At 49.6% G+C, this 15,751-nt stretch overlaps 1 long non-coding RNA gene across 2 annotated transcripts; it reads right to left on the bottom strand.

The window, feature by feature from the left end:
• Window positions 1-6,884: 6,884 nt before the first annotated feature.
• On the bottom strand, window positions 6,885-11,897 carry LOC147098569 (uncharacterized). Of its 2 annotated transcripts, none has more exons than XR_015074192.1 (3): window positions 11,276-11,897; window positions 10,090-10,240; window positions 6,885-7,342 (listed from the first exon to the last, which is right to left on the bottom strand). It is a non-coding gene; the product is annotated as an uncharacterized LOC147098569 (long non-coding RNA). The 2 variants fall into 2 exon arrangements; XR_015074193.1 differs by having other exon boundaries at window positions 11,501-11,894.
• Between the last annotated feature and the right edge of the window lie 3,854 nt (window positions 11,898-15,751).

Genomic DNA, 15,751 nt, shown 5'->3' with positions numbered 1-15,751 from the left:
AGGTCAAAGGTATTTGATGACTGATTTAGTAGCAAAGGCCCAATGACGCAGAGAGGACTGAGTATACACCCCATAGCTACTTAAAAGGCCAGTTAATGGTTTGGGATATGGAAATGGCAGATTGGTGCACAATTGGGTTCAGGTTGAGGTTGATACATTGTTGGGAGAGTAGGAACTCTTGCCAGTACACTCTGTGGGAGTTCTTCCAATCTTTCACCATCCCTTTGGTGGAATCCCTGGAGAAAGAGGGGCCCGGAATTTCCTGAAAACTTGTGCCGTAGTAATAACACAGCTATGTTTGTGGCACATCATTATTATGGCACAGACTTTCCAGGAAATTATGGCACGAGTGATTTTTTTTTAATGAGGCAAGGCCAGCATTTATTGCCCATCCCTAGTTGCCCTTGAGAAGGTGGTGGTGAGCCGCCTTCTTGAACCGCTGCAGTCCATGTGGTGAAGGTGCTCCCACAGTGCTGTTAGGGAGGCAGTTCCAGGATTTTGACCCAGTGACAATGAAGGAACAGGCGCTATATGCCTAAGTGTGCAGCTTGGAGGGGAATTTGGAGGTGGTGGTGTTCCCATGCACCTGCTGCCCTTGTCCTTCTAGGTGGTGGAGATCGTGGGTTTGGGGAGGTGCTGTCGAAGAAGCCTTGGCAAGTTGCTGCAGTGCATCCTGTGGATAGCACATGTTACCTACACCACCGTGACCCTCGCTGAAACAGTGAGAATATCATTATCATAGCTCCGCCCCCTATAAAATGAGTGGAGATGTCCAATTTGCTGGATTAATGCTGCTTTGATCACCATTGCCACTGAGACAGAACCACAACAGAGCTGGTGACTTGGTAGCGAAGCGATTTATTGCTCCAAGATCACTTTCCCTCAAAGATAGATATCTTTTTTACTGAGCTTTGCCGATTTATTTAGTTAATGCAAAATTAATTGGCTTTTGGTCATATTTTCCTTAGATACAGGGGTGGTGCCAGAGGACTGGAGAATTGCAAATGTTACTCCCTTGTTCAAAAAAGGGCGTCAGGATAAACCCAGCAACTACAGGCCAGTCAGTTTAACCTCGGTAGTGGGGATGCTTTTAGAAATGATAATCCGGGACAAAATTAACAGTCACTTGGACAAGTGTGGATTAATTAAGGAAAGTCAGCACGGATTTGTTAAAGGCAAATTGTGTTTAACTAACTTGGTTGTATTTTCTGACGAGGTAACAGAGAGGGTTGATGAGGGCAATGCGGTTGATGTGGTGTACATGGATTTTCAAAAGGCGTTTGATAAAGTGCCACATAATAGATGTGCCAACAAAGTTGAAGCCCATGGAATAAAAGGGACAGTGGCAGCATGGATATGAAATTGGCTAAGTGACAGGAAACAGAGAGTAGTGGTGAACGGTTGTTTTTCGGACTGGTGGAAGGTATAAAGTGGTGTTCCCCAGGGGTCGGTACTAGGACCACTGCTTTTCTTGATATATACTAATGACCTGGACTTGGGTGTACAGGGTACAACTTCAAAGTTTGCAGGTGACACAAAACTTGGAAGTATAGTGAACAGTGAGGAGAGTGATAGACTTCAAAAAGACAGACAGGCTGGTGGAATGGGCGGACACGTGGCAGATTAAATTTAACGCAGAAAGGTGATACATTTTGGTAGAAAGAATGAGGAGAGGCAATATAAACTAAAGGGTAAAATTATAAAGCGGGTGCATGAACAGAGAGACTTAGGGGTATATGTGCACAAATCATTGAAGGTAGCAGGGCAGGTTGAGAAAGCGGTTAAAAAAGCTTACGGGATCCTGGGCTTCATAAATAGAGGCAGAGCACAAAAGTAAGGAAGTTATGATGAACCTGTATAAAACACTGGTTTGGCCTCAACGGGAGTATTGTGTACAATTCTGGGCACCGCACTTTAGGAAGGATGTGAAGGTCTTAGAGAGGGTGCAGAAAAGATTTACAAGAATGGTTCCAGGGATGAGGGACTTCAGTTACGTGGATAGACTGGAGAAGCTGGGGTTGTTCTCCTTAGGGCAGAGAAAGTTGAGAAGAGATTTGATAGAGGTGTTCAAAATCATGAGGGGTCTAGACAGAATAGATAGAGGGAAACTGTTCCCATTGGCGGAAGGGGCGAGAACCAGAGGACACAGATTCAAGGTGATTGGCAGATGAACCAAAGACGACATGAGGAAAAACTTTTTAACGCAGCGAGTGGTTAGGATCTGGAATGCACTGCCTGAAAGGGTGGTGGAGGCAGATTCAATCGTGGCTTTCAAAAGGGAATTGGATAAATACCTGAAGGAAAAAAAGTTTGCAGGGCTACGGGGAAAGGGCGGGGGGAGCGGGACTAGCTGAAGTGCTCTTGCAGAGAGCCGGCACGGGCTCGACGGCCGAATGGCCTCCTTCTGTGCTGTAACAGTGTCAATCGCTAATTGTAACACAGGATATCGATCCAAATGGGTGTTTCTTTCTGAATTCATATTGATAAACACATTTGATTCCACATCAATGAGATAGTGACTCTCAGTGACCGTGCACCTGCTGTTGCTTTGACTTTAAAGGCAGGGCTATCTGAGAAATGAATTATGAAATAATTACCTCCTACAGATCTTGCATTAAGTTTTTAATATATTTTTCCTGCAAAACAAATGCTTTGAAATGAATTTGCCCACCAACATGTGAGAATGATTACAATTTGAAAGCCTTCAATTAGCTCAAGTGTCTGGAGCCACACACGGGCTGCCCATATTACACCCAGGAATTATAATTTCTCAACTTTAGATTAACAAACAAGATAACCCGATGAACAGATTTGTGCTAACTTCGCGAAACAGGACTCACAGGTCGAATACACGCTTTTATAAACCAGAATTAAAAAGTGGGTGAATAATGCGATACCGTTCAAGTGATCGAAATTGGAATTGAAAGCAAATATTTGTCAACGGCCATTCCAGCCCAGGCACGATGGGCCGAATGGCCTCCTTCCATGCTGTGTCATTCTATGACTCTATGATTGGCTGCGCCACCTCTGAATCGCTACTAATCCTCGCTGCGGTGTATTCTAATGAGTTCTCCAACAAATTTAGGGTCCGTTGGAATGGTGATGGCTGGAGTCCACCTTCCTGATCCTTGTCCATCTCTCAGGACAGTGGTACATGCCAAATCTCTGACCTTTCCCCTCAGAGTGCCATGCCGGTGGAACGTGGGAGGCGATGTAAGGCTGCCCAGAGGCAAGCTCCAGAGACACAGCAGGCAATGCCTCCCTGCCAGGAACCCACTGCCATAAGATGGTGGCCACCTCAGGCCCTCTCTGGACAGCGACTTTCAAAAGCAATTCATTGTAGGACACATGTCGGAATGCCCCGATGTGCTCGATAAATGGTATATCCCGACTTCCAAAGGGCTTTTGATAAAGTTCCACATGAAAGGCTATTAATTAAACTCAAAGCTGTGGGGATTCAGGGTAAACTGCTGGAATGGATAATGGGACTGGCTGAATGGTAGGAAACAATGTTAGAGGCGTTATGTTGGGGGAGGGAGGGGCAAGGATGGGGGGAGGGAGGGGCGAGGAAGGGGGGAGGGTGGGACAAGGAATGGGGAGGGAGGGGCAAGGAAGGGGGGGGAGGAAGGGGTGAGAAAGGTGGGTATGGAGGGGCGAGGATGGGGGGAGGGAGGGGCGAAGAACGGGGGAGGGGCGAGGAAGTGGGGGAGGTAGGGGCGAGGAGGGGGGGAGGGATGGAAGGGGGGAGGGAGGGGCGAGGAAGGGGGAAGGGAGGGAGGGGCGAGGAAGAGGGGGAGGGAGGGAGGGGCAAGGAAGGGGGGAAGGAGGGGCGAGGAAGGGGGAGGGGGCGAGGAAGGGGGGAGGGAGGGAGGGGCGAGGAAGGGGGGAGGGAGGGGCGAGGAAGGGGGGGAGGGAGGGAGGGGCGAGGAAGGGGGGGAAGGAGGGGCGAGGAAGGGGGAGGGGGCGAGGAAGGGGGGGAGGGAGGGAGGGGCGAGGAAGGGGGGAGGGTGGGGCGAGGAAGGGGGGAGGGTGGGGCGAGGAAGGGGGGAGGGAGGCGAGGAAGGGGGGAGGGAGGGGCGAGGAAGGGAGGGGCGAGGAAGGGGGGGGCGAGGAAGGGAGGGGCGAGGAAGGGGGGGGGCGAGGAAGGGGGGGGCGAGGAAGGGGGGGCGAGGAAGGGGGGAGGGAGGGGGGAGGGAGGCAAGGGAGGGGCGAGGAAGGGGGGGGCGAGGAAGGGGGGGGCGAGGAAGGGGGGGGCGAGGAAGGGGGGGGCGAGGAAGGGGGGGGCGAGGAAGGGGGGGGCGAGGAAGGGGGGGGCGAGGAAGGGGGGGGCGAGGAAGGGGGGGGCGAGGAAGGGGGGGGCGAGGAAGGGGGGGGCGAGGAAGGGGGGGGCGAGGAAGGGGGGGGCGAGGAAGGGGGGGGCGAGGAAGGGGGGGGCGAGGAAGGGGGGGGCGAGGAAGGGGGGGGCGAGGAAGGGGGAGGGGGCGAGGAAGGGGGAGGGGGCGAGGAAGGGGGAGGGGGCGAGGAAGGGGGGGAGGGAGGGAGGGGCGAGGAAGGGGGGAGGGTGGGGCGAGGAAGGGGGGAGGGTGGGGCGAGGAAGGGGGGAGGGAGGCGAGGAAGGGGGGAGGGAGGCGAGGAAGGGGGGAGGGAGGGGCGAGGAAGGGAGGGGCGAGGAAGGGAGGGGCGAGGAAGGGAGGGGCGAGGAAGGGGGGGGGGCGAGGAAGGGGGGGGGGCGAGGAAGGGGGGGGCGAGGAAGGGGGGAGGGAGGAAGGGGGGAGGGAGGCGAGGAAGGGGGGAGGGAGGGGCGAGGAAGGGGGGGGCGAGGAAGGGGGGGGCGAGGAAGGGGGGGGCGAGGAAGGGGGGGGCGAGGAAGGGGGGGGCGAGGAAGGGGGGGGCGAGGAAGGGGGGGGCGAGGAAGGGGGGGGCGAGGAAGGGGGGGGCGAGGAAGGGGGGGGCGAGGAAGGGGGGGGCGAGGAAGGGGGGGGCGAGGAAGGGGGGGGCGAGGAAGGGGGGGGCGAGGAAGGGGGGGGCGAGGAAGGGGGGGGCGAGGAAGGGGGGGGCGAGGAAGGGGGGGGCGAGGAAGGGGGGAGGGAGGAAGGGGGGAGGGAGGCGAGGAAGGGGGGAGGGAGGGGCGAGGGGTTAGTACTGAGTGGGGTGCCTTAGGCCGCGGTACTGGAACCACTATTGTTCCTAATTTAAATAAATGACCTGGATTTAGAAACTCAATGCAAAGTGGTCAAGTTTGTAAATGAGACCACACAAGGAACCAGAAGAGGCAGCTCAGAAATGACAGAATGAGTTGAGCGAAATATGTAAGTGGACAGAACAATGGCAGATAGAAAGCCATGCAGAAAATTGTAAAGAACTTAACATAGAATAGACGGCACATGTACTTCATGAATGAACAGCTAAAGATGAAGCTGAAAGAGACCTCGGAGTCCAGCCAATGCAGAGCAGTAATCAACAAAGCCAAAACCGTGGAATATATTTCAGAGGAGCTAATGATCAAAGTTTAGGATGACCTGGTCAGACTGGACCTTGAATACTGTGTCCAGTTCTGGTCGCCAAGAAATAAGAGAGATGTTCAAGTGCTGGAGGCAGTGCTGAGAAGAAAGAAAGAAAGACTTGCATTTCTATAGCACCTTTCACTACTACCGGATGTCTCAAAGCGCTTTACAGCCAATGAAGTACTTTTGAAGTGTAGTCACTGTTGTAATATGGGAAACGCGGCAGCCAGTTTGCACACAGCAAGCTCCCACAAACAGCAATGTGATAATGACTAGATAATCTGTTTTTGTTATGTTGGTTGAGGGATAAATATTGGCCAGGACACCGGGGATAACTCCCCTGCTCTTCTTTGAAATAGTGCCATGAGATCTTTTACGGCCACCTGAGAGAGCGGACAGGGCCTCGGTTTAACGTCTCATCCAAAAGACGGCACCGCCGACAGCGCAGACTTAGCAGAAAGAGCTAAGAGGCTGATCCGTAGGGTCAGGTGCCTGAATTATGAGGAAGGCTTTTCTGCCTGGAATGAAGGCATCTGAGAGGTGACCTTATAGAAGTACTGAAGATTGTTAAGGGTATAGAGAAAGTTAACCTGGGGTATTATTTTAAGCTATACTGTGAATGAAGAACTTGGGACACAGGTTCAAACTAGTAAAAGGTAATTTTAGTGGCGGATGTCAGGAAATTCTTCAAAGGGTGGTCAGATAGTGGAGGCAAAAATCCTGGAATCACTTGAGAAACAATTGGATGCTGCAATGGGAGGATGGGGTCGTTAGGATCTCTCTGGACGGCTGAGTTAAGTGGGGCCGAATGGAATTCCTCATCTGTAGTTATCTTGCGATCTTCTGATAAATGGAACGATGTAAGGACAGGATGAGGCTCGGCTTTGACGCTGCCCACGGTTCAACAGGCCTGCCAACACTCACCATCGAGGCTGGCACCTAAACGATGGCCACCCCTGCAAGGTATCAGGGAGTGCCCAGTGCCTGTGGAATCACACCCCACCAAGAGCCCGTGCCTGGCAGGAAAGAGCAGGGAAGGCAACATGAGAAGTTCACATTGCTGGCAGCGGGGGCAAGAACCGGATGAAAATCAAATTAAGACAGAGAAAGCAGAAGGACAGGAAGGAAGGATTGAAGTTTAAGGAATGTGCAGGGAGACATTAAATGGTTCACACTGGGGATTCTCCAACCTGCGTGATACCAGCTGGGCCACTAGAGGGGGGTGCTGAGCAGAGACTAGCAGTTTTCGGATTGGTCAGTGCCATCAGAGGCCGAGGTGTAAATCGCCCACTCATCCCTTTAACAAAGGATCAATGTGTGGGGCAGGACATCTAAAGTGAGAGAGAGAGAAACAGCTCACTGACAAAACACAAATAGATACAAAATACCCGTTGATATTTATTGGATAAGACTTGAGTTTTCTAAAACAGGGTGCAATGGTTTTTTTGAATCAAACATATGGCCTTAAGGCAGATTTTTTTCTAAAATCTTAAATCATGTGACATATCCTGTGACACACAAGTGGAGGGCTATTAATGGCAGACTCTGTTACACCACTTGCTCTTAGCTCTGTTTTATTCCTGCTCAGAGTTGCTCGTTGCGTAAGGTGAAGGGGTCCTCTCATTAATGCCATTTCCTCTGGGACTCGCTCCTGTCGCTCAGCCCCATCTTTCTCAGTCCACATGTCAACAAGAATTCTGCTTTTCATTGTCCACCACACCGTTTGCCTCCACGATGACTTCGTGAACCGCGCAAATCTGTGTCACGGGGCATGCATCCTCCCCCGTGGAAAAATCCCACAAAATACGGTCATTATTTTGTCTGAATTTTCAAAATAGCTGGGGGAAAAAAAGAAAATCACAGCTCGTGTGGAATAAAGAAGATACGGACATCAGTCAATGGATTAAACCGTTGCGTCTTTCTGCATTTCCCTTTACTTAGCACTCTCTTCCCACCGGGCACTAACCTGTTTAAAATCAAAACAAGAGCCCTGATTGGGACACTTTTAAATGAAAAAAAACTCTGCTTTTTAAAAATTCCCTTCAGCCGGGTCCTCACGCGTAAGCGAACGTAGAGGTAAAGGTAATAACAGTCTTAAAGGCGCCAGTCCTGATTAGCTTAGTCATAAATATCTGTAAGCCAAGCTAAATCAACACTTTGCAAATAATAGGTCTACCAGGCTGTCAATTACGCATCACAGGAAAATTTCATACCATGCCTGAGTGAAATTATATTAAACCAGCCAGCAAATTATACACCTTTAGTGCTTGATAAAGTCAATAATGGAGGTACCTGTGAATGGTCTTGCCAAACTGTGGATGAACTAGTTGATTTAAAACCACACATTACATCTGACAGAAGCTGAGGTAATTTATTGATGTAGCCTGTAAATGCTTCATTAAAACTTTCCAGTAATTGGCTTCTCTTATGAGTCAGTAGGTAGCTGCATTGGGCTGGATTTTCCAAGCCCCGAGGAGGTGGGTTTGGAGGCGGAAGTGGTGGGAAAATTGCAGAATCGGGGGGCACGAACCCATCCCATCCCCAACCCGCCTCCGTGCCAAAGTCCCAGGAGGCGGGCAGCCGACCTGTGCTGGGAGCCGCCTCCCCGAGGCGGGAATGGGATTAGTGCCAATAAACTGTCTGTTAACAGGTAGTTAACAGGTAAATAAGAGGATTATCCCCATTTTACCCACACAAGTGCAGGATTCCTGAAGGCTCCAAAACCCGCCAGGGTCACCGAGGCGAGTAATGGGTCTGCGGGGGTCAAATGTGTGCTGTGGAGGTGAGTGATGGGTGCAAGTGTGGAGAGGTGAGTATCTGAGGTAAGTGCAAAGTGTTTTTAAAAGTGTACTTACCTTTGTTTCTTCCTGCAGGCTTCAGTCGGTGGGGATGCGGAGAGTCTCGGACCTCCGCGGTAGAGATGACAGATGGTCGTTGCATTCTCCAATGCAACAACCATCTAATTTCTACTAAAGGTTTGATGAGTTCTTGTAACTGGCTTTCCCTTAATTGGCCGGCTCAGTCCCGCCTCCAAAAGCTCCCCATTGGTAAAATCCAGCCCTATGACTCTATGACTTATAACTAACTCTATGTCCTTGGGCTGGGGAGTCAAAAGAATCCACCCGAGCCCTTGCTCTTCAGCGCTATCCAACATAGGGACAATGGATGAGGGCAGCAACAAACTCAATTTCCTCCAGGGTCAAATAACAACTTGCATTTATTTAGCACCGTTAACGTAGCAAAATGTCTCAAGGCGCGTCACAGGAGCGTTAACAAACAGAAATGTTGACACTGAGCCACATAAAGAGATATTCAGACAGATGGTCACAGGGGTAGGTTTTAAGCAGCGTCCTTGAAGGAGGAAAGAGAGGTGGAGAGGTGGACAGGTTTAGGCAGGGAATTCCAAAGCTTAGGGCCCAGGCAGCTGAAGGCACGGCCGCCAATGGAAGGGCGATTAAAATCGAGGATGCGCAAGAGGCCAGAATTGGAGGAGCGCAGAGATCTCGGAGGGGGTTGTGGGGCTGGAGGAGGTTACAGAGATAGGGAGGGGGGTGAGGCCACGGAGGGATTTGAACTCAAGGATGAGAATTTTAAATTCGAGACGTTGCCGGACCGGGAGCCGGTGTCGGTCAGCGAGCACAGCCCCCCTGTTGGCCCATCCCCCCGATGGGCCAACGGGACCTGGCTCCAATAGCTTGCTGCCGCTCAGCGTCTCGGCTCACGTGACCTCTGGAGCCCGGCCAGCAATCATAGATCCTCAGCCCAGCACGAGCCACCAGTCCCAGGGGGAAACTGGAGAAAATAAAAATTCCCATTACAGTCTCCGGCTGTCAAAACAAAGGACCCCTCTGCACAATGTGTCACTGACCATATTGTTGTGAAACAGGGGTAACTGCCGACATATCATAATAATTTAAATGACTTATTTCCTTTGCAAGCTTGGAAGTTAAGTGAGGTTACAGGCGTATCAGGTTTGTTGAAAAAAAAACAAGCAAACCACGTTAACATGAACAAAGTATTAAAAATAATATGCTGTGAATGTTCAGGGAGAGAACTTCAGACATCCAGAACGCTTAAAGAAATAAGTTCTTCAGAGTCAGCTGTCAACCAGGGAGGGTTTACTGAATGAAATTGAAAGGATGCTGCGTATAAAGCCTCCCGCCACTCAGGTGGACGTAAAAGGTCCCCGGGCACTATATCGAAGAGGAGCAGGGGGCTGGCCAATATTAATCCCTCAATCAGAATCACTAAAACAGATTTGCTGGTCATTATCACGTTGCTGTTTGTGGGAGCTTGCTGTGCGCAAATTGGCTGCCGCGTTTCCCACATTGCAACACTTCAAAGGTACTTCATTGGCTGTAAAGTGCTTTGGGTCGTCCTGAGGTCATGAAAGGTGCTACATAAATGCAAGTCTTTCTTTTCACCGAGGGCGCTAATTGTGTTGACCCTCGACCTATCATGTTGCCGGGCAAGCCTTTCCATCTTAGAAGATGTCGCCTCAAAGTTGCCCAGGTTATAAGTAAACATTAATCAAAGGCCTGGAATAAATAAGTTCAGCAGACATAATAAGTACTATTTCCATTACCATCATTTTTGTGTTTCTCGATCCTGGTGAAAGGCATTCTTGTTTCTAGAAGCGGGCTTCATTCTCCATTTCAATTGACAAGGAGAGAGATTACAGCCAAACGCGGCCTAACCTCATTTTCTTCACGATGTAGCAGAACAGAATTAACGCGCTGAAAAGATTGCATTTGTCGTCATCAAATTAGTATCGGAACCCGGTCGGTAGGCAGTAGTGACTAAGAGGAGAAGATGGCCACTTCTTGCTTTTCTATTTTTCACAATAATGTACTTTCACCCTTTGCTTCTCTTTCTAACAATCTCCTCTTACTGTTGTATGCACCGTACACCGGTCAAATAACAGGCGAGGTCTCTGCTCCCAGGCCTGAGCCAGCACAACACCACAACTCGCTGCTGGGGGCCAGAGGGATAACCTTTACTTTGATTCTCCCCGGTGTCCTGGCCAATATTTATCCCTCAATCAACATCTAAAACAGATTCTCTGGTCATTATCGCATTGCTGTTTCTGGGAGCTTACTGTGTGCACTTTAATTTCTATCTCTCTTTCTCTCTTTCTCTCTTTCTATCTTTCTCTCTTTCTTTCTCTCTTTCTTTCTCCCAATAAATACTCCATGAAAAAAATCATCAGAAGTTAAATAAATTCAGCATTTTATACACGTTAGCCATTAAATAAAAAAGCAGTGTTTATTTGGGGTGCGGGTTTTTTTTTTGGCGTCAGTGAGCAGGGCTCATGTTTATAGCAAGGCCAAGGATGCTTATCAGCCACTGGCAATGAGTGAAAGTGGCCACAAAGCTGTTGAATTTTTGTAAAAACTCAACTGGTTCACTCACGTCCTTTAGGGAATGAAACCCGCCGCCCTTTCCCGGTCTGGCCTACACGTGACTCCAGACCCACAGCAACATGGTTGACTCTTAACTGCCAGCGACGCCCACATCCCGAGGACGGATTTTAAAGAAAGTTTGGATGCTAACGGTAACGCCAACCCCACCGTCTCATTCATTAGGAGACAGACTCCTAAAAATCAAGAGATTTGGTAAAGAAATCTATTTTTTTCAAACATAAACCAATATAAATATATTTACAGTTGACAAAACCTCATTAGAGGCTTATTTAATTTCTAACAGCTCAGAGCTCTTTACAAAAATTATATTACAGCATCTGAAAATGCTTTAGAATTTTAAAATCCTACCTGTTATCACCACATTGCTATGCATCTCAGTTTTAGCCATTATGTGAGGGGGGCTGCTCGCTTTGGGTCCGGGTCAGCCTGGGTCATCAATCCCAATGCCAGCCTCTGGGGTGGTGGGAGGGGGAACACACAGCGACCCACTCCCCGGATTCTCCTGGGCGGCTCCGCACATACACACGGCCCCCTGTCCCCGGAGAGCACCCTTCCCACACAGAGCCCCCTCACCTCTCCAGCTCTCAGCCGGCCATGTGGCAGCCCATCCTCGCGCCTTGCTGGCTGGTTCCGGAGATGGTGGGGCGGATCGGTGGCTCCCGCTGTCGCGTCACTCACAGGCAGGCCTCGGTCTACTTGTGACCGTTACTCTTTCCGGAACATAACCTCCTCCAGCCCTACAACCCTCCGAGATATCCGCGCTCCTCCAATTCTGCCCTCTTGCGCATTCCTGCTTTTAATCGCTCCACCATTGGCGGCCGTGCCTTCAGCGGCCTGGGCCCTAAGCCCTGGAATTCCCCCCCTAAAGCTCTCTGCCTCTCTCTCCTTCTCTAAGACACTCCAGTGTCAGCTGTGGCTCAGTGGGCAGCACTCTCTAGGTGGGAGGGGCTAGGAGTGAGCCAGGTGTGACTGGTTGCCTAATTGCAGCTGGGTGTTGGAGGAAGTTTTGTAAAAAGTTGGTGGAGGGTTTTGGGGTGTTGTTTTCAGGCTTTAGGGCCTTTTTGGCCCACAAAAAACAGCCAGATGGCTGCTGAGGGGTCCGCAGTGCCGGGCCCCTCAGAGGACAATATTCCCGAGAGGAAGTTTATTAGGGAAGAAACTGTGGTGGGAAGGGGAAAAAAAAGGCCCAAAGATTTGGGCCGGGACCTCAGGAGGTTTGGTAAAGAAAATACGGTGGTGGTGCAATGTGAAGATAAGAAGATTCGAGCCTGGGATATAATCCAGGCGGTTCATGAGGACTGTGGTGAGGGAAGCTGTTTTGCCTGCCGACCAAAACCAAATGTGGGATTTGAGGTGGCGGTCAGTGGCCGTGAGGAGGTGGAAAAACTGCTGCTCAGTCTGAAAATTGGGGAGAAATTTTTGGAGGTGACTCTGCTATATTCAGAGGAGGTGGTGGTTTCATTTTTGAACTTGCCTGTGTACATCGAGGACAAAGTGCTGAGCAAAAAGTTGGAGTTGTGGGACATTAAAATCTGTTCCGAAATAAAGAGGAGGTACTATCCGGGAACACGGGTAGCAGACGGAACCCGGTATGTCAAGGTGCAGTTCCCAGAGGGGGTGAGGTCTTTGCCTTACAGTATGAAGTTTGAGACACTGGAAGGAGTGCAGTACTTTCGTGTGTTGCACGATAACCAAGTAAAGGTGTGTTACTATTGTCTGGGACATGACCATCTCGTGAGAAACTGTCCTGATTTGTATTGTTACAATTGCGGTGAGTCGGGACATATCGCGCGGAGCTGCAAGGCGGAGAGCTGTGGGGTGTGTCGTAAAGGCCCCGCCCGCTGTGAGTGTGTGGCAGAAGGGAGCGAAATGAGTGATGAGATGAGAGAAGGAGCAGGAGAGGAGTGTGGAATGGCCGGAGGTGCAGTGCAGTCGGAGGACACAGCCGGTAAAATGAAGGAAAAAGGAGCACAGGAAGAGGCAGAGGTTGGCGGAGCGGAGATCGAGATGGAGATGGCGGAAAACAGGGCGAGTGCTATGGAGGGGAACAAAGACAGCAGCGGGCAGCGAGGGTCGAGTGCAGACTCGAGCCTTAGTGCAGTTAGGCTCCCCCTGGGGAGTCTGGTGTCTGTGGGGGGAGAGGAGGCAGGAGCGGGGTGTGTGGTGGAAGTGAGTGCTCCGGGGAAAGGCGGGGAGTCGGATATTTTGGTGAGCGGGAGGGGGCAGGGCGGGGAGAGGGTGCAAGAGGCAGGAGCCTTAAAGGGACAGCAGAATGGGATCGGCGAGATAGAGACGTCAGAAGGGAACAATCTAGGTGCGCCATTGTCCCATGGAGAGAGGGAACAAGGTGCAAGGGTCAGAGGTAGAGACGTGGTCGAAGGGGGCGGCACAGTGGGAGAAACTGCGATAGCAGGAAGACTCTCTATGGGAGGTGAAGTATCTGACGGGGAGCAGGATTATGTATCTGACGGGAAGCAGGCACAGGGGGTTGCAGAAGAGCTTGAGTGTGAGGAATTAGAGGGGGACAGAGACATGGAAGTCGGGGATGGGGTGGCATCATGTGGAAAGGGAAAGGTTAGTGAGGGGCAGAAGGAGGGAGAAAGGGCAGCTCCTGGGCCCAAAGTTAAGGCAAGGAAGAGGCTGAAACAGCAGGGAGGGGTCAAACAGGAGGGGAAAAAGAGCCGGAGGCTGCAGGAAAAAGCAACAGCTGGCCGAGAAGTTGAGAAGGAGCATGAGAGGAGGGAAAAGCCAGAGATTAAATGATGGGGAGATTATTGGGCATACTTCCCTTCTTTGGAGCCATGATTACATTGGTCTCGATCAATGTGAACGGACTGAGGGGTGAGAAGAAATTGCAGCAGTTGTTGCAGGGTTTTAAAGGCACGGACTTGTGTCTGCAAGAAACCTTTTGGGATGAGGATATTCTAGAAAGAGTTCAGAAGGTTTGGAAGGGAGAGGTGTTTGCAAGTTGTGCAAATAAGAACCGTAGAGGGGTGGCTGTTTTGGTGAGTCCGTCCATAGAAGAGAATGTTGCCTTGGTGGACAAGGACACTGAGGGGAGATTTTTATGGCTAAGGGTAAAATTGGAGGGATTTAATTGTGATCTTTTTAATATCTATGCACCGAACGACCATTGCAAGCGTTGCGAGTTTTTTCGGGGATTATTCACTGAAGTGGCAGAGGTGGAAAATCCTTGTATAGTGGGGGATTTTAATGTATTTTTATCTTGGATGGACATTTCAGCCCAGATGACCTTTAAAGAGGATAACTCCAGAGGGATGATTATAAAAATGATGGCAAATTTAAATTTGAGAGACTTATGGAGGGACCGGAACCCCATAAAAAGGGAGTTCTCCAGAGCGGGTTGGGTGGGTGATGTTTTAAAACAGAGCCGAATAGATTTTGTGTTAATGCAGGAAGGGTTAAGCTCGGAGGTGATGGAGATTTATTATAAAAAAGTATTTTTTAGTGATCACTCGGCTTTGGTTCTTAGAATTAGGAACAGCAGAGTTAAGATCGGTTCAGGGTTGTGGATTTTAAACAATCAATACCTGAAGGAAAGTGCTTATAAAGAAGGGATTATAAATATAATAAAGAATGCTCAGAAGGAACTTTTGTTCTTGAAAGAAAGAAGAGTTTGGTGGGACAATTTCAAATATGAGGTAAAAGTTTTTTCGGTACGTTATGGGAAAAAGAGGGCGGCAGCTAACCGGCATCGAGAAGAGAATATAAACAGAAGGTTTACGGATGTCTGTAAAGCAGTTGACGGAGGGGATAAGGGAGCTGAGACTAAGTTCCGGGTGCTAAAGGAAGAGTGGGAATTATTGCAAGCTGAAAAATGCAAGGGGGCCATTCTCCGTGCAAAGGCTAGAGATGCATTGGAGGGCGAAAGATGCACTAGATATTTTCTAGAGCAAGAGAAGCTGCGACAGAGATTATCGTTAATTGAGGAGTTGAAGGTTGGGGAGAAGATCATTCATGAAAGTGAGGAGATTTTGGAGGCAGCTAGCAGCTTTTATCAAGAGCTATATACAAAAGAAGACATTTCCAATTTGGAGATGGAGAAGGTTACTGCTTTTATTGAAAAGGGTTTAAAGGAGGATGAGAGAAGCATGTGTGATAAAGAAGTAGGATTAGCGGAAATAAAAATAGCAATAAGTGGAATGAAGGGGGGGAAAAGCCCAGGGTCCGATGGACTAAGTGCAGAATTTTATAAGGAATTTTTCGAGATTTTAAGTCCATTGCTCTTAGAAGTTTTTAAGGAAATTAAAATTGAGGGAAGCCTGGCCCCATCTATGAGGAGAGGTATCATAAGCTTAGCTTATAAAAATAAAGGGGATAGACGGGATCTGAAGAATTGGAGGCCCATCACACTATTAAATGTGGATTATAAGATCTTGGCGAGGGTTATGGCAAATCGTTTGAAGGAGGTGTTACCGGAGATAGTTTGGCCCTCTCAGTCCTATGGAGTCATAGGCCGGGACATCGCAGACTCTGTGGTCTCAATCCGAGATGCGATAGAACTCATGGAAGAGAGTGGGAGGGAGGCTTATGTATTAAAGATAGATCAAGAGAAAGCCTTTGATAGGGTCTCTCATGAGTTTTTATTGAAGGTTTTGGAAGCATTTGGCTTCAAGGAAAATTTAATTCAGTGGATAAGGATTTTTTATTCAAACATATTTAGCTGTGTTAAATGTAATGGTTTTTTATCTAAGTATTTTCCGATACAGAGATCAGTGAGACAGGGTTGTCCCCTGTCCCCACTGCTGTACACATTGGTAGCAGAACCATTAGGTTACATGATGCAAAAGAAACAAGGTGTAG

Source organism: Somniosus microcephalus, chromosome 29, assembly GCF_052327205.1.
Source record: "Somniosus microcephalus isolate GS21.2 chromosome 29, FLI_Smic_1.0, whole genome shotgun sequence".
Taxonomy (NCBI): domain Eukaryota; kingdom Metazoa; phylum Chordata; class Chondrichthyes; order Squaliformes; family Somniosidae; genus Somniosus; species Somniosus microcephalus.
This window is presented reverse-complemented; position numbering and strand designations above follow the sequence as displayed.